Below are 24,001 nucleotides of genomic sequence, written 5' to 3'. Positions count from 1 at the left end.
TAAGTTCTCAATATTTTTGGAATTCATCTTTAATAGTGTAGAGATAGTAATAGCACCACATTCATTGTGGTGCTTTGGTATTATTAAGGATGTCTAAATTTATATTTACACTTTTGATAACTGTCACATAATTGATTTGTACTGAAATTATTGTCAGTAGAAATATCTAAATCATATTCACAGGTTTTGGTTCTAAGTCTGTCCCCACACTACCATATATTTAATACATTCATACTTTGGGATCCAGCTATGGAATTTCTACTTCATTATATTTGAGATGTCACTCAAGTTTTTCAAGAATACTGGCTCTGCTAAGGGACAATTTCTTCATGAATGACTTTGGTGTTCATGGTATTGATAAAAGCCAGTTTCAGGCCAGGTTTGGAGTTGGAGCTCTACAGCTATCTACTGGAAACCTTCCTTGAGTAAGGTTTGACATTTTCAAACATGCTTAGGTAGTTGCTTACTACAACAACACCCCAAAATTGTAGCAACACCCAAAAATTGTACTTAAAATTCTCCATGTAGGCTATAATGAAATCATGAGGGCTACGATGATGATGATGATGTAGAGAAAACAATATAATATAATATACATTTTTTCTATTTCCAGTCTTGCATGTCTGGAATAGAAAGAAATGGCATTTTTCTAGAATGACTTATTTGTGAATGTAATGCAAACTCAGGCGGTCCCACTGTTTTCTCCTATAGTGGTCTGCTCATCTCCTTAATAAGTCATCTTATACCTTTTCCACTTTCCACATTTAGTTCAATAATTTCTAATTTATAGAATTCATACTCATTTAAGTTTTGAAAGTTAGGAAAATATTTGCTTAACTCTAGTCTTTCGGCACTAATTTATTCTCATCAAATCCCCAGTTTACCAACAATTGAATTTTGTTTTGTTTTGTTTTGTTTTTCTTAAAGTCTGGCATGTGCTTTATATTTTCTGTTTTAATACTTAAAGCTAGAATTCATAATCTATTATATTTTCACTTATTTTGGAACTCAGTGTCCTCATTTCATCATTTGCAGTACAACAATTATCTGTTTTACAGAAATAAAATATATATGTAATAGAAAGTGAGGAGTTTTACCATTTGCTTTGTCAATTATTCATACTACTACATGGGAGCCAAAAAAGCTCATTGGTTCTTTGATATTATATATGCATTGAAGAAAAATCTAAAAAGTGAACACATGGATCTAATTATTATTATGAATAAGGAATATGCTACTTTTTAGTATTAATTGCACATATGGTTATCTGTGAAACCTTCTTGATAGATGTCTTTCATTTTTCTGCGTTAATATTTTACTAGTAGTCTGCAATTCTTTTTTTTTTTTTTTTTTTTTTTTTTTGATGTTGTATTTTTTTTTTTCCGGTTGGTGGTTTGTGGGGGAAATTTTCCTTTTTGCATCCTCCCCCTCCTTGGTTTCACGCCTTCCCCTGCCTCAGCCTCCTGAGTAGCTGGGACTACAGGTGCCCGCCACCATGCCCGGCTAATTTTTTTTTTTTTTTAATTTTTAGTAGAGACAGGGTTTCACTGTGTTAGCCAGGATGGTCTCTATATCTCCTGACCTCATGATCCGCCTGCCTCGGCCTCCCAAAGTGCTGGGATTATAGGCGTGACACCGCGCCCGGCCTTCTGTGCAATTGTTAAACTGAAATGAGATGACAGAATGAGTAAAGGTTAACTTCATTAGGTCATCTTTCATACTATAAAGATCACTTTTTTATCAACTTGTTTTCTCTTTTGTTCTTTTAACAAAAATATACAAACTGTAGTTCTTGCTAACCAAACACATAAAATAAATAGTTGTAGAGAAATTTCCTGTTCCTTTATAATTTACTAGGTCTTTTTCTTTATATAAAAATCAGATCACGTATTTTGATATTCTTGTAAACAAAAATGGTAACTACATAGAGGAGATAGATACATTAGTTAGTTATAAGATGATCATTTCACATGGTGTATGTATAGCAAAATATCAAGTTGTATAGCTTAAATATGTAATAATGTTTGTGCCAAGGATATCTCAATAAAACTGTTAATGAGCCAATGCACCATGTTTGTGCAGTTGACTGTTCTAAAAACTGAATTATAACAAGAGATATCTCTAAATTTCCTTTACATTGCTCCCTTATTCAGGTTTGGAAACATCACATAGCTTGCTAAATTTCCAGGGTAAAATTGAGCGTGAGATGACATCTAAAGAGACAATTTTCTGAGTCCCTCTCTCAGAAAACGATCACAATTTAGCATGACAATTTTATCTTTCCAGGTTCAGTTTGACCAGCATCAATCGTGTGTTGGATGTTTCTCTGTCACCAGCTAAAATGATTCTAATAACTCTCCCAAGGTAATCAAAGTGGGAATTCAGTATCAGAAATGTCCATGCTTTCACTTTCAGAGATTAGTTCTGTAATAAATTCTGGTGACTGATGCATTGTCCACTTTTTTGAAGTAATCTTTGACATAAAGAGAAAACAAACACCTGCCCACCACCTGACTTTCCCTAACCAGCAAGTTCCACATTGGTTCACTTGTCATTGTCGTCTCCTCCTCCTCCTCCTCCTCCACATCCTCCTCCTCCTCCTCCACCGCCGCCGCCTCCTCCTGCTCCTCCTCCACCGCCGCCGCCGCCGCTGCCTCCTCCTCCTCCTCCTCCTCCTCCTCCTCCTCCTCATTTGTTTTAAGGTGAAAATACAAGAGATGCACTAAGTGGCTGATGGGTCTATTTTTCAATGGCTAGGGAAAGTTGGCACAGTTTCAGAATGTCAAACTCCAGAAGTCATTTAAACCCAGTGTGTATGCATCATTGGGATTGTGGAGAATCTAGGGCCCTTATTCCAAGAGTGTGGTTTCATAGATACAAATCCTTCCTGGATGAATGAATTCTTTTTTCTAGAAATGGATTGTCCTGGTTGGCAGTGTTGACAATTCTCTCTGCATGTCGTTGCACTCAGGAGCAAGTGCCTGTTGACTTCCATTATGACTGTCCACTGGATGCACTTATTACAGTCTTATCTAGGGAAAACCACCAAGGAAGACCAGCAAAAGCAGGTTTTGTTTTCAAGTATGTCCCTAGGATGCTCATTGCTTGTGTCTCAGCCACTGCTTCAGTAGCAAGCTGACAAACAAACATTTTATTTCATTCAGCTAGAGGCCATCAAATAAACAGAATTAGGGTTTTCTAGAGAATGTTGTTACATGAACTTTAACAATTAAACTACAGGACTTCTTACAGACTTAAAGATTCTTTTTCTATCCCTTTTATTTTTCATAGCTATTTCTTTCTTTGGGCACTCAGGGCTTCATCAACATAGAAAGATTAGAAATGTATTCTCTCATCTCTTTCAATAAACTGAAATAAATTAAGAATTTGTGTCTGGACACTACACAAGGAGAATCCCCCATTTAAAACAGTAGCTGCATAAGAAAGAATATATAATGCACAATATAATATTGGCATATTGATGCTGCTGTTTCCATTCCATTTTTTTCTAAAAGTTTAAATTTTGGAAATTTCCAAATTCTAATTGACTTCTAATGTCTTCCTTAAGAGCAACAGAACACTGATATGTTCAATTCCTTCCCAATTAGAAATAACCCAGTTCTTGTTCTACCTCATTGCTCCTGTTAGTTTGTTTAATCTTTTCGAAAGCTAAATAAAATTAAATCCTTCCACATTTCATGTCACTCAAGCAAAATAGTCAAATATGACTTTAGCCGATTCAAACATTCACTCTCAGACCCTTTAAACTTCCAAGAAATACAACTTACCTTATCTTTTCAACCTCTTTGATCTTTCTCAGGGAAGAAGAAAAGAGGGGGTAATTAATTAGAAGTTGTATAACTTTACCAAAAGTTTATCATAAGTTTGAACAAGTACACAGATGTTTAAATATTCACAGAGACCTGCTAAAGTGAGGATTGCCTTCCAGGTTTTGGAGTGGTTTCCTGAGGCCCCGAGAAGGGTAAAAGCTTAAACAGGTTCAGGTGTAAAGCTACGTCCCACTCGTGATTTGAATCCATGTATTCTCGCCTTTAGAGCTTGTGCACCCTATAACTCTACCTCTCTTAAGCTTAAGTCTTTGTTCCTTTAAACCTCTGAACCTGGGCATTTGTAGTTTTATCAACCAAGCAGAAAAAGTAATATCGTTCTCTTAGTGTTTGCAATGACGGGGGTCTTGTACAATTCTCAATATATCTGCCAAGGGACCCTTAGAATAGCCATTCAATTTACATAAACTGCTACACTTGTTTACTTTAAATAAGGATGCTTGATGTTCTTAATGGGTGAGTGTGGGTGACTTCGTGCAGGGAGAAAGTACTAAAGTTGTTTCTGCTGTCCAAATCAATTTTGAATGCAGCCCATCAGACCTCAAATCCCTGTTATCAAAAGCTATGTACATTGCAAATCGATTTAATTTATTCTGGAGTAATAAGAGGTGAGAAGTTTGTGTGTGTGTGTGTGTTAGGTTTCCTGGCACAAGCAAAGGGAGTTGGAAAAGGATCGCAGCTCCTATTCGTCCTCACAAATATAAATGCTGACCTCCAAGGGGAAGCTCTGTCTGATATAAACCCTCCATACCTTGAGTACTTTGGGTAAAGGCGTTAAAGGACATCACTCAAGCGAAATCTCATGGCTACCACCGGACTATGGATCACTGATGAATAAGCCAGCAGTTGAATGTTTAGCAGGCTGTGACGACTTTGCACGGGAATATGAAAATTTATTACCAGCTTGCCACATCAGCGCCTGCCCTGCCTGATATCCTGGTTCCCTCCCGGTGGCTACTCCCACTCCATCTGACAGTCAAACCCCTCTCGCTCCCCAGTTTCCCCTCCCCCGCAGAGAATTGATGGTCTAAACTGTCACGGAGTCCTGGCCGTCATTTTTCAAGATAGCTGGTACTTAAGATGATGCCTTTGGATCAGGGATTTTACTTAGGAGTAGTAGTATGAGCTGAATTGTTTTCCACATGACCTTGCTGAGGGGGCTAAAGGGTGTCCGTTTTGCGTGCTGTGGAATTTGTGCGGCCCCAAAAGTGTGCACGATGGGGGGTTGGGGGGAGAAGGAGGCAGAAGGGAAAGGAGCCGCGGAGAGGAGAGCCAGGGAGAAGAGGAAGGAGGAGAGACCTGGAGAGCGCAGCATCAGGCAGACAGGCGCCGCCAGCCAATCAGAGGCGCGCTCGGGAGCTGCAGAGACCCAGCCTCGGAGCCCAGGGCTCGAGGTGCGCGGAGCCTGAGTCTGGGCTTTCCGAGGACCGCGAGCAGCTGTGCCCAGAGCTCTGGGAAAGTCCCCTCTTTGCTTCTTTAAATTAAGTTCCTTTCCACCAGTTAGGGCAAGTCAGCCAAGGTAAGGCTTCAATAAATGACACTTTACTCTGTAGTGACATGAATATTTTTGTGTACAGCGGGGCTGCTTTACCCAGTTCTGAGTCAAAACAATATTGGGTGAAATCTTCCTCTCCTACGGGTTTCACAGGATCGAGGGCTGAGGGGAAAGTTGTAGCTAATGCCGGCTGCCTTGTCGCTGGTATACATTTGGATTTTCTTATGCAGGAATGCTGCCGTAGAGCCTATCGAATGCGAGTCTCAGAATCCAGCTGCGTGTCTGTTTATGTTTATCTGTGGCTGTGCTGTTGTCTTTCCTGAAGAAGTTGGAAGGATACTCTCTGCAAGGCACATTGCAATAGTGATGGCACGAGTATAAGCTGTCATTTATGTGTATCTGTAAAAGTGAAGGGACGCATGGTCAGAATAGAAACAGGGGCACTGAAATTGAATTTTTGATAGTGCTTTTTTTTTTTTTTTTTTTTTTAAATTATTGCCTTTCCAGTATCCTCTAAAATTACGTGATTTCTGAGCACCGAAACTGCAGCAGGACAAGCCTCATTTATATTCTTTCATTCTGTTTTTTTTTTTTTCTTTTCTTCCCACGAATCCCAGCCTTAAATGCTTATTAAAGCTTAAGATGAAACTTTTGCTTCTTTTAAAGGGCACTTATAAATGATGCATGAAAAGAAATTAGGTAGGCTCCTGTGATCAGCAACACACTTTATTTATGTTTGTTAACTCCCATTCATTTCCCTTTCTTAACTTCTTGTTTGAGTATGGAAATAACTATTATTTTGTCTTGATTTTTATGTCTTCAAAACAAGGTAAAATGCCGTGTGTGTGTGTGTGTGTGTGTGTGTGTGTGTGTGTTGTGTACAGATGTGGCTCTAGGCAAATCTTTCATATGTAACAGGTGAAAAAATAGAATTTTATTAGCTAGGGCTATTAAAATATTTTTATTTCAATGTCTCATTGCATTTAATGTTGTAGTCAAGAATAAATGTTCCTTGCTTTTTCCCTGTTGGAAGTCAAGAAAAATAAAATAAAAATCTTAGCTAAAAGTATTATGGTTTTCGGTTTGCTCAGGTGATGGCATCACTGCTTTGAGCTGAGAGACAGATCCGAGGAAGATTTTGTTATGCAGCCAAAAAAACTAACTACAGGCTCTGACTGTGTTTTCAAACCTTTATTTTTCACTCTGGGATCACCCACGGATTTTTCAAAGCAGGGGGCTTTGCTCCTGCAATAATTGTTCTTTTATTTTAGTGTATTTGTCTTACCAGAGTAAATGCTTAATTCTAAATCAAGAGTTTGAGGTCCAGCCTAGATCTTACATATACCTTGTTGGGATGTGGGAGGAAGAAGGTAGGATGTGATACTCGTAGATAATTAGTTCCATTGTGTAACACTCTGGTGCTATCACCAATTATGATTGCAGTTGTCCTCAAGCCTCCTGTTATTTATTTAATTCTGGATATCTTAATAATAAATTAACCTGGGATAGGTCAACCGATATACTTCCTCCATAAGACATTCACTTAGTGCACCTTGATGGGTATTTTATGAACCATACTTCTGATGCTTTTTCTCGGAGAAAGCTAACTTAAGAAACCAAACAAACAAAAAGGAACTGATACCAATGGTCAAGATTGATTGCCTATCTGAAAACAATGGGTGGTAGAAAATGAGCATTGACTGTTATACATGCAACAGAAATGCCCAGCTGAAGATAACCCAATAGCAAAGGAGAATATAATAGTGGAAGGACAGTGAGTGGCAGGAAACTCTAGCTGTAACTGTATCCAGTGCAGACTGATTATAATTAGCTATAGCAGTCACAAGCATGAACAATAGCAACCAGTGCTAGAATGAAGTCCATACATTGTGCAATTTGGAAATTATGATTCCTCTCCATGACTGATTTCAAATGGATATAGTGGACTTGTGAGAATACATGAGTCATTTATTCCAACTTTATACATTATTTAGATGAAAGCTGCTATAAATATGAAGTACTTTAGTCTCATTGGCTGATATAAATAGCATTATTAGGCTTTGCATTGATTTTTGCAGTCTAATGAATACAAACCACATGTGTGCAAGTTTTGGGACTCCCCAACAGTCCTTTATTTAACTTATTGGACAGGAGTATACCTTAAGTATCTGCAACCTGACTTAACTGTCTTTCGGACTCTAAACATGCATGGAACACTTCAACAGAGCTAGGATAAAATATATTGAACTTATTGACCAGGAAAAACTTACTTCTATTGAATCCATATATCTGATACAGTGAAGTCTGGTGAAGAATGAGAGAGATTGAGACATTAAAGACAGAGCACATATATGGTATTCTTTTTCTTTTCTTTTCTTTTCTTTCTTTCTTTCTTTTTTTTTAATAAGTAGAGAACTTTAAGCCCTAGTGTGCTTAATTGTATGCCTTCATTATACTTTTCCATTATACATCTCTGTAGTACGACATTCTAGATTAGGCCTTCTTAACCTTGGTGCTGTTGATATTGTGAGCTCTATCATTCTCCTGGGGGACTTTTCTGTGTATTGTAGGCTCCTTAGTAGCATACCTATTCTCTACCCACTAGATCCCAGTAGTAGGACCTCCAACTTGTGTCAATAAAAAAATCTCTCTGTACATTGTTCAACACTGTTAACTATCCCCTGGGGAGAGTGCAAAATTGCATTGAGAACCACTGCTTAGAGCAATTTTGAGCAGTAGTTCTCAATGCAATTTTGAGAACCACTCAGTGGGAACCACTGCTGTAAGCCAAATCAAAGGATGTATCTAGAAAAAGGTTCATGCGTATGCTGTTTGAGTAGGCAACTGCCCAGTCCAGTTTGGGTGCTCTACAGATAAATCCCCTCCTTTCGCTTTGATAATGAATATGTTTCAACTGGTAGGTGTTTTCCTAGATCCCTAACACAGTGCTGTGAAAGATCTTGCCAGTAAACTGAGGGACGAGGGCTATATTATCATATGCTAGCATTTTTGGGACAAGAGGAAATTAAAACTTAGAGATAGTATAAATGTTGAGGTTAAAGGTTAATATAGAATGTGACTTGAGATTTATTCTTAAACAGTAACTATTATTAATGCTTAGTGTATATTTTAAAAATAATTTTTTAATGAATAGATTAATATGGATATATATGTACAACTAAAATTATATATATTTTTAGAAAGATATAGTGATATAGAGAGGCATACAGTCACATAAACACATGTGCACAAATATATATTTAAATAAAATAAACACAATTTCATAATATTACATGTAACTAATTTTGTAGGATGTTTGTCTTCCATGTGAATAGTAGAGAGGATACATGATTTTTTATGAGTCCAGTATGCCATTAGGCATATGTCTGATGCGTAGTTCAATGTTAAAGACATCCATTTGTTAGCAGGTCACTCATTAGGTCAAGGTACTTTGAATTGGTGGGTATCCCTGCCATATTTATTATTATGCATTTTGATTATTGCATATGATTGCATAGATATATTATCTATTTAAATAATCCCTTATTGCAATCTTTTTAAATGACAAAGAAAAGGCCAGCACAAGTTAAATAATTAAGAACCTCTATCACTGCTGGTAGTATTTTGACTTCTAAGTGTGGTACATGTTCCAGGAAGCTATTTCTGGGAAAATTAACAGACAGAGAGGAAATGTAGGAGCAGGTCTAAGAGGAGCATTTGCTCTAGTGCACCCTGACATGCTCGGATGTTGCTTCTGTGGATACTAGAAAGTTCTGATATATAAATTTCTACATTATTGAGCCACATAAATTTAGAAATTTCCTGGTAGGTCTGAGAACAAAATGAACAAAGTTTGATCCCTAAAAATATTGAGTGAAATATTTGCTTTAATCAACGTCCTTCAATGCCAGGACTATGTCTAATTCAAGCTTTTACTCGAAGCACATAGAATATGATAGATGAATTATTGGTAAAATAAATTGAAGATACCCAGATGCCTCCACTGAAAAGAAATTCAACTATCATTTCTATTTCATTTTATGTTTAGATAATCATCAAGATTCTCAAATAGGTATTTATTGCCATTATTTTGAGGCCTTTAGGATTAATACAGATGACTTACGTATGACTTATATGTAACTATGCGCAATTAGATATTACTGATAATGTCATTTCATCCAATTATTTTCAGTCTACTTGATATTAAAAGTATTTTAAATAAAAAATCTAGGTTAGATCCACAGTTACTAGTGTGATATAAATGAGGTTGGATGCCATTTTAATCCGTCAAATTATATATTTACTTTTTTCTTTTTTTTTTTGAGACAGAATCTCAGTCTGTCTCCCAGGCTGGAGTGCAGTGTCACGATCTTGGCTCACTGCAGGCTCCACCTCCCAGGTTCAAGCGATTCTCCTGCCTCAGCTTCCCGAGTAGCTGGGATTACAGGCGCCCGCCACCAAGCTCAGCTAATTTTTTGTATTATTAGTAGAGACGGGGTTTCTCCATGTTAGCCAGGATGGTCTTGATCGCCTGACCTTGTGATCCGCACGCCTTGGCCTTCCAAAGTGCTGGGACTACAGGCTTGAGCCACAGCGCCTGGCCTCAAATTATAATATTTTAAAGAATTTCTGAAACCAATGTTGACACAGTTATGATCAAACTTTTACTTATACTTACTCCTGCCTGGTGGAAGTAAAAATCAATATATTGATTTTAAAAAGCAATTTGCAACTCACTGTGAGAGATAGGAAAGGGTAGACTCCCTTATACACAACTTGTGAGAATAAATTAGGAAATAATTAAAAATATCACAAAAATGAAGAAACTTCTTAATAAGGTAAAATTAATTTAATAATTTGAATAAAGCAATGATAAATGTATGGCAATTAAATATAAATTATTAAGCTTAATAGTTAAATTGTATGTATGCTATAATTTTTTAAAAATTTTAGAAAAATTATTGTGAGAAAGAAATGTGAGTTTTCCAGATTTTTCTGTGTTGTTTATATTTATTTTTTAATATCTCATTAGCAGTTTTTACTAATGTGATATAATTTGAATGAGCCATGATAGTGTACATGAAAATATATTTTGGTTATAGTTAATTTTGCTGTTATGTAGTACCCACTTTTTGAGTCATTTGTTCTATTTAGCTGAGCAATAGATGGGAAAGCATTGTATGATTGAGGTTATAAAATAAACCAGTTCCCGGCCGGGCGCGGTGGCTCAAGCCTGTAATCCCAGCACTTTGGGAGGCCGAGACGGGCGGATCACAAGGTCAGGAGATCAAGACCATCCTGGCTAACACGGTGAAACCCCGTCTCTACTAAAAAATACAAAAAACTAGCCGGGCGAGGTGGCGGGCGCCTGCAGTCCCAGCTACTCGGGAGGCTGAGGCAGGAGAATGGCATAAACCTGGGAGGCGGAGCTTGCAGTGAGCTGAGATCCGGCCACTGCACTCCAGCCTGGGTGACAGAGCAAGACTCCGTCTCAAAAAAAATAAAAAATAAAAAATAAACAGTTCCCAAAGACCAATCAGTAGAGTTTCCATTTTGGCAACTAAAATTCTACTTGCAGAAATTTTTTTAAGGCAAAAATAAAATCCAGTTACATATTAAATTATATTTTACCTGTTCTACAGTAAATTAAAATTTTGTATTCATTCATTCATGGAGGTTGCAATCTATTTGAGAAGAAAGCTGGTAAACCAGGGCATAATTAATATTTTATAGTATTTGTAGAAAATTGTTAAAGGGAAAAAATGAAAAAGCGATGCAGAAAAAAGATTGTCAAGAGATAGATGGTGGTTTGATATTTTATCTATTTGGCTAGGAAGCCCTTTTTAAGAAGAATACTTTGAATAAAGCGCAGGAGGAAGTATGTATATGAACCATGTTGATATCTCAGGAACAATATTCCAGGGAGTATGAAAAGCAAGTGCAAGAGTCCTAGGGAAGGGACACCCCTGGCTAGTTGACACACAACAAGAACAGCAGAGCTCAGTGAAGTAATTGAAATGGAGTGTTATGATCTGAATGTGTCCCTCAAAATCCATGTCTTGGAAAGTTAACCTCCAATGCAACAGTATTGGGAAGTGGCATCTTTTCAAAGGTGCTTAGGTCATGAGGATGTGAATTACAGCCCTTATTAAGAGAGCTTTTGGGAGTGGGTTCACTTGCTCTTGCCACAACATGAAGACCCAGCAAGAAAGCCCCCACCAGATGCCAGTTCCTTCAGTCCTGGACTTCTTAGCCTCCATAACTGAACTGTGAGGAAATAAATGCCTGCTCTTTGTAAATTATTCCTTCTGTGGTGTTTTGTTATAGCAGCAAAAATGGACTAACAAATAGAATATAGGAGGTGATAATGTTAATAAATAATAGAAACCAGATCATGTGTAGATCCTGGATTTGTGTAAGAACTTTGGATTTTTCCTACAAGAGTATGGGTGGTATTTGATCATTCTGAGCAGAGAGGTGACATTATCTGATCGATATTTCAACAAGAAACTCTTGCCACTGTGTTGCAGATAGACTGAAGAGGAGCAAGAACAGAAGCAGGGCCAGTTACAGATCCATCCCAAGAATTCCGAGGAGAGATGATGCTGTCTGCAGCAGAGTGACAGCAGTGGAGATTGAGAGAAAAGGTTTGATTCTGCATTTATCATGAAAATGAAGTTGGCAGGATGTGTTACTATTTAAGATATAAGTCTGATGGGATAAAGTGATGGGAAAGGGTACACTGTGATATTTGCATCCTAAACAATAAGAAGGAAGCAGTTGATATTCCCTAAGAAACAAAATACTTGAGGAGAATCAAGTTGGACAGGAGAAGGAGAGAGGCAGTAGAAACAAAGACCTGAGTTTTGCACATTTATAGACTGAGACGTCCAAGTGGGGATAAAATGGAGTCAGTGGAATACGCAACTGTGGAGTTGCAGGGAGAGCTTTGTGGTGCAGGAATAAAATAAAAATTCATGTGCAATATTAGATTGCACTTAAAGTGAAGATAATGAATATGAGAGAAAACGTTAAGAACATAAGGGACCGGAAGTGGAGCAACAAACACCTGTAGGTTGAAAAGACAGGGAGACACTAGCAACTAAGGAGTAGCTGTAGTGGGAGGAGGATGCTCTGGTGAGTGACTGTCTTGAAGCTTGGGAAGATGGATTTCAAGGAAGACTCTGTCTTAAAATACATTTAAATTATGGAAATGGAAACTCACAAATATGTATGAACACATATTCAACATATATTTAGTGTAATTTTTATTTTAGGTATAAAGAATAGATTTCCTTAATTAAAAAATGTTCATCTTAAAAATTTTTACAGTTGCTTACTTTTTCCGATGTATGTATTTATGGAAATCATTCTGTATTCAAGGTGATTCCATTTGTTTGTGTCATCTATGATTCCTTTCAGCAGTGTTTTGTAGTTTTGCTTGTAGAGGTCTTTCACCTCCTTGGTTAAGTATATTCCTCAGTTTTGTTTGGTTTTTGCTATTGTAAAAGGGGTTGAGTTCCTGATTTGATTCTCTGCTTGGTCGCTGTTGGTGTGTAGAAGAACTACTGATTTGTGCACATTAATATTGTATCTGGAACTTTGCTGAATTGTTTTATCAGTTCTAGGAGGTTTCTGGAGTAGTCTTTAGGGTTTTCTAGGTAAACAATCATATCATCAGCAAACAGTGACAGTTTGACTTCTTCTTTACCAATTTCAATGTACTTTCTTTCTTTCTCTTGTCTGATTGCTCTAGCTAGCACTTCCAGTACTATGTTGAAGCAGAGTGGGGAGAGTGGGCATCCTTGTCTTGTTCCAGTTCTCAGAGGGAATGCTTTCAACTTCTCCCCATTCAGTATTATGTCAGCTGTGGGTTTGTCATAGATGGCTTTTATTACATCAGTGTGAGTCTGCTATTAGAAACAAATGGAACATTCTTGATGCCGTAAAAACAAATTTTGCCCAAAATTACTGGTGTAATCATCTATGTATTTTATTAGTCAATATATTTTATCTTCTATTATATTTATTAAGTTTACCTAAATTGGATGTTATAATTATTGCTTTTTCAGATCTGACTACTTTGCAGCATAAAACATATCTCTTTTAGTACTAATTCTTTTAAAATGTTCTTTGCTGACAACCCCAATTTACCCTACAAATGATTATAGTAAAAGAAGAATAGACAAGATATGAAGTTTCCCCAGCCAGTATATCAATTGAAAGACCGTATGTTTTTACTTTGCCATTTCCTAGTGATTTATGCCCAGACTTTTAAGTGCAAAGTAAATCATTAGGAACCAAGATACAAATCTATAGTTTCAGCAGAAGGTCTGAGGTGATTATTAAGTTGTGAAACTGATATTTTAGCAAATATACAAAATTATTGTATTGCAAGATGATTTCAGTATTGTTCATATGAATTAAAGTACTCCTTCATACAACTATCCCAAGACACATACATATACACATTCTGTCTCTCTCTCTCTCTTTCTCTCTCTCCCCCTCCCTCCCTCTCTGTCTCTCTCTCCCCCCCCATCTCTCTCCATCCCCACCAACAATCACTTTATGGCTTTATAATCACACTGTTTATTAAACTTAAGAGACAATAATCAGCTTGATTGTCTAGTTCTTTATCAACCAAGCTTCACTCAGAATATTTATATTCTAAGATAAATTAAGTGATGTAGCTTCTGAAACTCACTCTATGAGCGAAGTTACAGCAATACTTCAAACATATTAATGTATAAGTGCTGCATGTGACTACCTTGAATGCTAGCATGGTAGGTGGAATAATGGTGCCCAAGATGTTCACATACTAATTGCTGTAACTTGTGATTATATTACATGGCAGTGGAGGGTTATGGTTGCAGATAGAATTAAGGTCGTTTATCAGAGAACCTAAATTAGGGAAATGATCCTGGATAAACTTGGTGGGTCCAATGTAATCCCAAGGGTCTTTAAAAGTGAAAGAGGGAGAAAGAGAGTTGGACACAGCGATCCCATCTGGGAAGGACTCAATCTGATTTTGCTGGTTTGGAGTATGAAGGAAGAGGGCCAAGTGCTTTGGTCAGCATCCAGAAACTGGAAAAGACAAAGGAAATGGATTTTCCCCTAGTGCCTCTAGAACGGAATACAGTCACGCTAACACTTTGATTTTAGCTCAGTTGAGACTTATGTCAGACTTCTTACCAACAGAGCTGCAAGATAATAACTTAGTGTTTTTTTAAACCACTAAATTCGTGGTGCTTTTTGGCAGCAGCAATGGAAAACTAATAAAACTAGCATATTGAGGTTTATGAAGTTCCTGCATATATATAAACAGCATATCATGTGAATTTTCCAAGGAGAGACATATAGAATGTTATTTAATCTGTAATAATTATACTGTCAACCTGGAATTGTTATATTACTCAAAAGTAAATTGATGAAACAGTTATATGAAACCTAAAGGTTAGTTTCCTGAAGGATGTTAAGTTTTCTCAAAAAGAAGGTAAATTTTATTCCTAATGAAAGAAAATAATTCATCCTACCTAATGAATACATTCTTGTCTCCAGTAATGATATATTATTACTGTTTATGTGAGTTTATTGAACTTCCAGTTCCTGTGTCCAAATGTAATTAAAATAGCATTGAATTATTTTGTACAGTCTTAGGTAAATTATTCAGTTATTCATCTATACAAACAATAAACAAAGTAATATATAGAATATGTTGCAAAATAAACATATTACCCTCTCCTTTTTACTTTTGTAGTGCAGGAAATAGTTACTCAACTTTTCACAGTGTCATTAAAAAAAGTGAATTTAATCGTAATAGAATATTTTATAGCTCAATTAAAAAATGTAACCTGGTATAATTAACAAAGATTGGCTTAGAATGAGAATATAGAAGTCTGTGTATGTTTACTGATCAAACTAATTTTTAACTAAGTGACTAGGATGCTGCTTAACCTTTTCAAAACTGCTAAATAGGGAAAAACTTATCCTCCCAGCTTGAATGGCATTATCTCGTGTTTAAATCATAACACGTATGAAAATATTAAGAGAAAAATGTCAAACAAATTTCAAGGGTATAAAAAAATAAAGGAATGGGTTAAGGCAAATTATCTAATTAAATCTGTCTGGTAGCAATTTTATTTCTTTATTTAAAATGTCTCATGGATATTGTTTGCTTATACCTGGTTATAAAAGCCCTCTTTAGCAGAGGATTCTAAAAGCAGTCATATGAATTGCCTGCCTGCCCATGAAACAATCCTTGACATGATGGAGTGTGCAAATGGACTGACATATACCAGTCTTCTTTAATCTGTCTGATTGGTCATCTTGGAAATACTGACGCAAATTGTCCATCTGAGTTTCCGTATTCTTTATCAGAGTGCCTCATTCAAATAATTGAATTCTAGGTAATAAAAAACGTGCAAATGAGCCAAAGCTTTGGGGAATAACTTCAGCTAAGTGCAAAGCCTGTGAAAGCACCAGTTTGCCGAGATTACGTCAGCATCTGATCTGCTTCCAAAGAACCTGGCTGGGTACTCAGAAGCAGAACCAACTCCCAATTATGTGTTCATTTCTGACACACAAGGAAGTGCCATTTTATTTTTCTCTTACTTGTTTCACTTTTCTGAATTATTGTTTTTGTTCTTTTAATTTCTTAAGTGACAGGTGTTTATTGTCACAAGTCAAATTATATTTTATTTCCCTTTCTTCAATCCCCACGGAGCTGAAATGTCTACAAACTGTATATCCACAAATTAATACCTTGTTTATCCATTTACACCTTTTTCCATAAACCTGAAAAAAAAATATATATGTAAACATGCAGACATTAATTTTATTCAGCTTTTTAAAAATCAAGTGTTATTTAACCCATACTATTCTACTTAATCCTTACTTAATATTAGATATTTAAAATCTCTACAAAACAGTGTATCAATCTGATGTGTTCTTGTCTTTATTTTTGCCTCATAACTCATTTTCATCACTGTTTCTTTCTTTATATCCTGTCATGTTGCCATAAGTTAGTCTTATCCTTTGAAATTTGTAGGTATTCTTTTGTTTTCCTATTTTCGACTCTATATCATTATATTTCTAACAGTCTTATTTCTTTCCTCTGTCACTCTGGATTCTACCAATCTTTCTAATCCTCCCAATCCCCTCCAGTCCTCATTAATCCTCTTTTTTCAAAGACCATCTACCTTATACTACTAAAGAATATGCCTGAGTAATAGAGTCATCTGATCTTCTGAAACCCCTTAGTAAGACTAAGTCCAAATTCTTTCCCTGAAATACTGCAGCTGACAATCTTCAACTGGCGATTCTTTGAGACCGTTGAAAGGTTATAGCTATTAGTTGACTACTGTGTCCACTCTATACTGAAACAACAAATGTGTGTGTATGTGTGTGTGTGTGTGTGTGTAGATAAAATGTATTCTTCCCCTCAATCTCTTTTTTTTCTGTAATTATGTAGATTGCCAGAATCGGTGAGCTTTTTGCATTTGCTTTGTCTGTGATATCTAAAGACCTTTTTTTTTTTTTTTTTTTTTTTTCCCCTGGATCTTTTTAATGTATTATGTAAAGTAAAATTTAAATTAGTTTTTTTTTCAGAGTTTTTAAACAGAATTTATGGAAGTTTAATTAAGAATTCTTTAATTTGAGCCATTTAACACTCACTCAGGTAATAAAAGGGAAAAGAAGTATGACACAATAAGAATCAATAGAATATGAACTTCACTGGGTCGAAATTTGCTAAGTATGAATCACCGTTTCAGATGAGGTGCTCTCGCCAACTTCAGACGCAGTTCTTATGTGACTGTGACTCTAGAAATATGTAACCGTTAGGAATAGCTTGTTTCTCTGGGAAAGCATCTCACTCCATTTTCAGTCCGGTGCTAAAGAGGATTTAATGTGTATGCAAAAAGGTATTTTTAACACTTAAATTTGGTATTAGCATCCTGGATGTGCTGACTCTTCCAAGTGTAAAATTGTGCTTTCAGAAAGAAGTAAACTAGGACACTTTGTCAGCATCCTAGAAATGATACCCATTCTTTTACTAAAAGGAATGCCAAACATTTAAAATGAAAAAGTAATGCATTAACTAAATGGAAAAGCCAGATTGTTCTAATCGATAAACTCTACAATAATAGTTTGTCCTTAGCTAATATGTGTTTATATCTCTAATTTATTACCAACTGCAAAAAAAATATTATTTGTAAAAATTTTATTACCTAAGAGACATAAAATATTTAAAATAACAGTTGCTTCAGATCAAATTGTGTTTGTTATTGAACTTTCTGCTCTAAATGCTCAACCTAGACCTTGCCTTTCATTGAAAATACATTCACTCAGATATTTTTATAGTACACAATCCTCCTACAGACCTCATCATTTACTTTTTCTTCATACTTATTTTTCATCTAGAACCACTCAATTTTTCCCAACATATTGAATTTTATTTAAAAATCACTACATAAGAAAATTACAGTTTTATGACATATAAAAGTGTATTATTTTGGCAAAATGAATGTCAATGTACAAAAATATAAAAATTTAACAGAATTTTTATTAAGTACAATGTGGAGACATGGTATGCTGAAAAAATCATAGAAATTATTTAAGAAAAATGTATATTTTGAACTCAGATTTTATATCTCATTTAGTTAATGTTATATTTATATAATGTATCATTTATAATTTACTTGTGCATGCATAGTCAACCAGATTAACTGCCAGTATTTTCTGGAACCTCAACATGTAGTAATCATTTTTTTATATGACATATCCTTCTTGGCCTACTGCACTGGAGTGTAGGTAGATATCATTAACTTCATTTTGTAGAAGAGTAAATTTAAGTCATAGAAATTCCTAGACGGCTCTACGGGATACACTTACTTAAAAGTAGCCAGGTCAGAATGGAGCATGCCCAGCTTTCCTCTTCTATCCATAATGCCTCTTCACCGACCAGCACCCACACTCACTGCACCCTGGATCCCAGCTGATGGGCTCACGTCACATTTCAGAAAAGAATTTTCTAAATCGATGGGATAGTGACAAGCTCACTTCTACCAATCTATATGAACTAGTACCAATATTCCAATCTCTTGCCTCTATTCAAATTATAGTGAAGGACAACACATGCTGTATCTGCACCTCCTTCTCAGGATTCTGCCCCCATACCCTCCCTGACTTCTCTCTTTAATTGGCTACATCATCAAAGTATCACTCTCTAATGATCCTTCCCGTAAGTGTGCTCTGGAAACTTCCATCTTTTTTTTTTTTGGAGACAAGATCTTATTCTGTTGCGCAGGCTGGAGTGCAACCTCTGCCTCCTGGATTCAAGTGATTCCCCTGCCTCAGCCTCCCTAGTAGCTGGGATTACAGCTGTACATGACCATGCCTTGCTGATATTTGTATTTTAGTAGAGACACGGTTTCACCACGTTGGCCAGGGTAGTCTCAAACTCCTGAACTCAAGTGATTTGCCCCCTTCGACCTCCCAAATTGGTGGAAACTTCCATCTTTAAAACACATCTGGGGACACCACCACCGATTTACTCTGCTCAGATTTAACATGTTTCTGACATCTGAGTAAATGATCCCATTTGTACCAGCTGAAAACTGACAGAGATCCTTTACACCTTTGTCACTCTTATCCCTCCTATCACTGTCAGGTCCTATATGTTCTAACCCTAAAATATTTTTAAAATATGTTCACTACGTGTATCTCTGCTACCACCCTACCGGTTCAAATCCTGATCTCTTCTATAATGATTTCTTTCATTTGACTTGCATCAGCAAATACCCTTCTCAAATCATTCGTATATTCATATGACAATCAGCAAATACTTCCTATAAGTATAAATCAATAGATGTTGTTCCTCTCTTTCAAAACTCTTCCAAGGATCCCAATATGAAAAACAAGAGATTGAATTCTTGCCATCACCTCAAAAACTTCTTATGTTCTCATCTAGCCTCCCTCTCCAACTTGATCACTATCTATGCTCATTAAGTGACAGTTTTATCCCCTCCTTAAATATGCTAAGCAGTTGAACTTGCTTATTCCTTTAGTCTGAATGTCCTTCTCTCATATTTTTTACCGCAACCTTCTTGTCCTTCATGCTCTTCTCATCCTATTAAAAACCAAACCCTTTTCCCTAAAGTAGTTCTGTATCACACTAGCCAATTTTTCGTGTTCTTCAATACTGTTTATTAGCTTATTCCTTTCCTTTTTTCTCACCTCCAAGTAAAAAGTAAACCTTCCTTAACCCAGGATATTGAGCATTCACTTACCTTTGGATTTCCAGGGTTTAAGATATTTCCTGCCACACAGCCCATACTATATCTCAGAAAATAAATTTGAAGTACATCACACATAGATAATAGGGCTCAAGTGAATACCATACATAGGTAACCATCACTCATATAAAATGGAATATCACCTGCATTCCTGAAGCCTACCTTTTGGACTTTTACAGTCCTGTTCTCTTCCCCAGATATAACCTCTTTATCCTCACTTCTAACAGTATACGTGGCATTTGCCTGTGTATTTAAAATAAACCAAATTATACAGTATTTTTCCATTGAAAAATATTTCCACAGTATTTTTCTATTGGCTTTTTATTTTTATTATTTATTTATTTATTTAAATTTATTTATTATTATTATACTGTAAGTTGTAGGGTACATGTGCATAACGTGCAGGTTTGTTACATATGTATACTTGTGCCTTGTTGGTGTGCTGCACCCATCAACTCGTCATTTACATCAGGTATAACTCCCAATGCAATCCCTCCCCCCTCCCCCCTCCCCATGATAGGCCCCAGTGTGTGATGTTCCCCTTCCTGAGTCCAAGTGATCTCATTGTTCAGTTCCCACCTATGAGTGAGAACATGCGGTGTTTGGTTTTCTGTTCTTGTGATAGTTTGCTAAGAATGATGGATTCCAGCTGCATCCATGTCCCTACAAAGGACACAAACTCATCCTTTTTTATGGCTGCATAGTATTCCATGGTGTATATGTGCCACATTTTCTTAATCCAATCTGTCACTGATGGACATTTGGGTTGATTCCAAGTCTTTGCTATTGTGAATAGTGCTGCAATAAACATACGTGTGCATGTGTCTTTATAGCAGCATAATTTATAATCCTTTGGGTATATACCCAGTAATGGGATGGCTGTGTCATATGGTACATCTAGTTCTAGATCCTTGAGGAATCGCCAATATCCAGAACCTACAAAGAACTCAAACAAATTTACAAGAAAAAAACAAACAACCCCATCAAAAAGTGGGCAAAGGATATGAATAGACATTTCTCAAAAGAAGACATTCATACAGCCAACAGACATATGAAAAAACGCTCATCATCACTGGCCATCAGAGAAATGCAAATCAAAACCACAATGAGATACCATCTCACACCAGTTAGAATGGCGATCATTAAAAAGTCAGGAAACAACAGGTGCTGGAGAGGATGTGGAGAAATAGGAACACTTTTACAATGTTGGTGGGATTGTAAACTAGTTCAACCATTATGGAAAACAGTATGGCGATTCTATTGGCTTTTTAACATTACTTTTGTAAAAAGCATCCATTATGTGGAATGAATCAGGTGATTAAGCATTTTCATTCCTGTAGATCATTCCATTGTATAAATATACTATAAGTTATTTGTTCTACTGCTGAAAGGCTTTTGTGCCATTTCTATTATTAACTATTAACTGTAATATTAGTAATTAATATTATTGACTATTATTTGAAATAATAATAGAAATGGCACAAAAGCCCTTCAGTAGTAGAATGGATAATTTCTGGTTTATTTACTATTGTATTTAATATTTACTACTATTCTATTTACTATTTCTATTAAAAACTTTTACAAATAATGTAACTATGAACATTCTTGTATTTGGCTTTTGGAGAAAATATGTGTGCCTTTTTACTGGGTATATATTGTAAGTAGAATTGTTACATTATAAGGTATGTGTATATTCAGCTTTAATAGATAAAGACAAATCATATTCCAAAATGGTTCTACTAATTTATGCTCCTACATCATTATGAGATATATTCTTGTTATTGTCTGTCTTGTTCATTTTAGTCATTCTGGCAGGTATGTAGTGGTATCTCATTGTATTATTCCCCAAACTGTATTTTTAATCTTCAAAACTGCAGTAAAATTTGAAAGAATACTGTAGTGAACATTCATACTCTTAAAATGGAGTCATCAGTTGTTTTAATTTGCCACTTTTGCTTTATTGATCATGCACCGCCTTAGTTTTTCTAACTGTTTGAAAACAACTTTTACCCTTTGGATGCAGACTTTCAATGATAGAAAATTGAAAAGCTTTCTGAATTTATAGACTTAGTAATTTTGACATTTAGTGAACATTTTCTTGATTTACTTTAATAGTTTTGCAAGTAGAATGGTAAGATGCAATATAAATACAATATACTAAGTATATTTGTTTCAAGATGCTAAGGAAACAAATTTTGCTTTGCAACTTGTGAGGATAATATATAAATGAGAAAAACAAAGGCTGTGCTAAAAATAAACAAGCTCATTCATTTTGTTCATCATATTTAAAACATGAATCAGGCTTGAAATGCCATTTACAGATAATGCCACCACCAAAGGAAGAATATCGCATTTTCTTTGTATCATCCTTGTTTACCTAGTACAAATATAGTTATTAACTGCCAAATAATGGTAGTTTAGACCTCAGAAAGCACATTTGTATTTTTAAAACTTGAATAGGTTTCCCTTTATATGTAGTTCTTACTGGTATAATGGAGACTCTGATGGTGAAGCTAAATTGTTGCACCATTTGGCAAATCACCTCGATTCACATTTCTTTCTCTCTCTTTTTTTAAATTTTTTTAACGTTTAATTTCAGAGGTTCAAGTTCAGGTTTGTTACATAGGTAAACTTGTGTCATGGAGATTTGTTGTACCAATTATTTCATCACCCAGGTGTTAAGCCTAGTACCCATTAATTGTTATTCTTGATCGTGTCTCCCTCCTCCCACCCTCCACGTTCTGAAGGGCCCCAGTGTGTGTTGTTCTCCTCTGTGTCCATATTTTCTCATCATTTAGCTCCCACTGATAAGTGAGAACATGTGGTATTTGGCTTTCATTAGTATGTTTCACGGTATGTTTTATAGTATGTTTCATAGTATGTTTTTATGACCGATAACCTCCACTGATGTATTAAGTTTCACAAATGATCTTTCTGTTGCCTTTCTTTCATTCTTTTAAGCAAATTATCTTTTTATATATAAATCAAATTAATATGTGAAGCTCTAGTAATATATTTTAAACTTTGCTTCTTACAAAACCTTTCTGGGGGCATTGAAGTTTTTTTGCTGATTAGGTTTATAAGTGATGTGTGTGAATTCATCCCTATACACTAGCTCTTGAACAAATGAAGTTGCAAGTCACTTTTGAAAATTCTATTTTAATTGTTATTTTATACTAGAAAATGTTATTTGTATGACATTTACTTAGAACAAGCAAACCGGATACCAGTTCTATTATATATTCTGAGTATTCAGAATTTTATTTTTGTCTAGTAGACTAGCATTCCATCAATAAGCATGCTTTGCTTTAATTGGGGGTAGAATGGGTTAATTTGCTTTTAAATGGGCTATTTTTAAGACATCATGTTAAAAATATATTTCTTTTAGAAAAAAATCTAAAAATAAGAAAGACTTATTCTCCAGAGGCTAGAGAAGAAATAATGGGATTGCTGCACAAACTTTAATAATATATTTTGTTTTCTTATAAAATAGTATCACTCACCTCTAATGGAAATATTCTTCTCTATCTGTTTTTAAAAAGTTTTCTGTATTATTTATATATGTCAACAAGTTAGTCTTCACTAAAATTCTAATTTTTTCTATTTTCTCGATTATTTTAACACATATATTTATATATATTTAATATTTAGAATATTATTTAATCTCAAAGATTAAATATTTTACAGTATAAATAAATGTATTAAAAACTATTTTCTTGATAAGGATTTTCAAAAAAATTGTGAACTGTATTCCCAAGAGTCTCATGAACTTAGCATTTATATATTTATTCATTTCATTTAGGTCTTTTATAGTTGCCATCAGTTTACCCACAACACCACATACCCTTTTAAAAGAAAATGTAATACAGTAATAGTTTCAAAACCTTAAGGTAACAATTTAGGGAGTTTCCTATCTAATATACCATATACCAATTTACCTAATTATATTTTAAAATTTTGATTTTTCACTTGTGATCTTAAATGAAAAAATATTTCTGCAAAAGTGTAAAATGCTTAAATATATATTGAGCAGAAGGATATTCTCTCTTATTGCTAAATTTAATTTTAAATATGGAAATGCATAACATTTATTATTAACAAATTATAAATATGAAGATGACTGTACCGTGACAATATCAGTGGTTTTTAGGAAAAATACTTATTATTTATGTTTGTAGTCTTGTGATATTTATTTATAATATACATTAATACTATAATTTATTATAATTTATTCATTGATGAATTTGCTTCTTTCTGTCTATTTCATTCTGAGCCTTTTTTATTCTTGCTGCCTTGGAGCTGTAGGTGCTTCTTAATGGTTCTTTACTGACATTTGTTTCTCACTCCCCTGTTCAGCTCATCAA

General features: G+C 35.3%; 1 protein-coding gene across 9 annotated transcripts in view; it reads left to right on the top strand.

Annotated features, from left to right (window-relative positions):
* CDH18 (cadherin 18) overlaps positions 1–24,001 on the top strand; it is a 1,123,324-nt gene that overhangs the window by 606,022 nt on the left and 493,301 nt on the right. For 3 of the 9 annotated variants that reach the window (XM_025387873.1, XM_025387875.1, XM_025387866.1), the window contains exons 1-2: positions 5,125–5,367; positions 11,874–11,990. The exons of 1 other annotated variant lie outside the window; for it this stretch is intronic. The gene's annotated coding sequence lies outside the window, so the exon portion shown is untranslated. Of the gene's footprint in view, positions 1–5,124; positions 5,368–11,873; positions 11,991–24,001 lie in introns of those variants that run through there. 5 more of the 9 variants (XM_025387874.1, XM_025387872.1, XM_025387868.1 and 2 more) reach the window with 3 other exon arrangements.

This window comes from Theropithecus gelada, chromosome 6 (genome assembly GCF_003255815.1).
Source record: "Theropithecus gelada isolate Dixy chromosome 6, Tgel_1.0, whole genome shotgun sequence".
NCBI lineage: Eukaryota > Metazoa > Chordata > Mammalia > Primates > Cercopithecidae > Theropithecus > Theropithecus gelada.
Note: the sequence above shows the minus strand (reverse complement) of the source record. Positions and strands in the feature narration are given on the sequence as shown.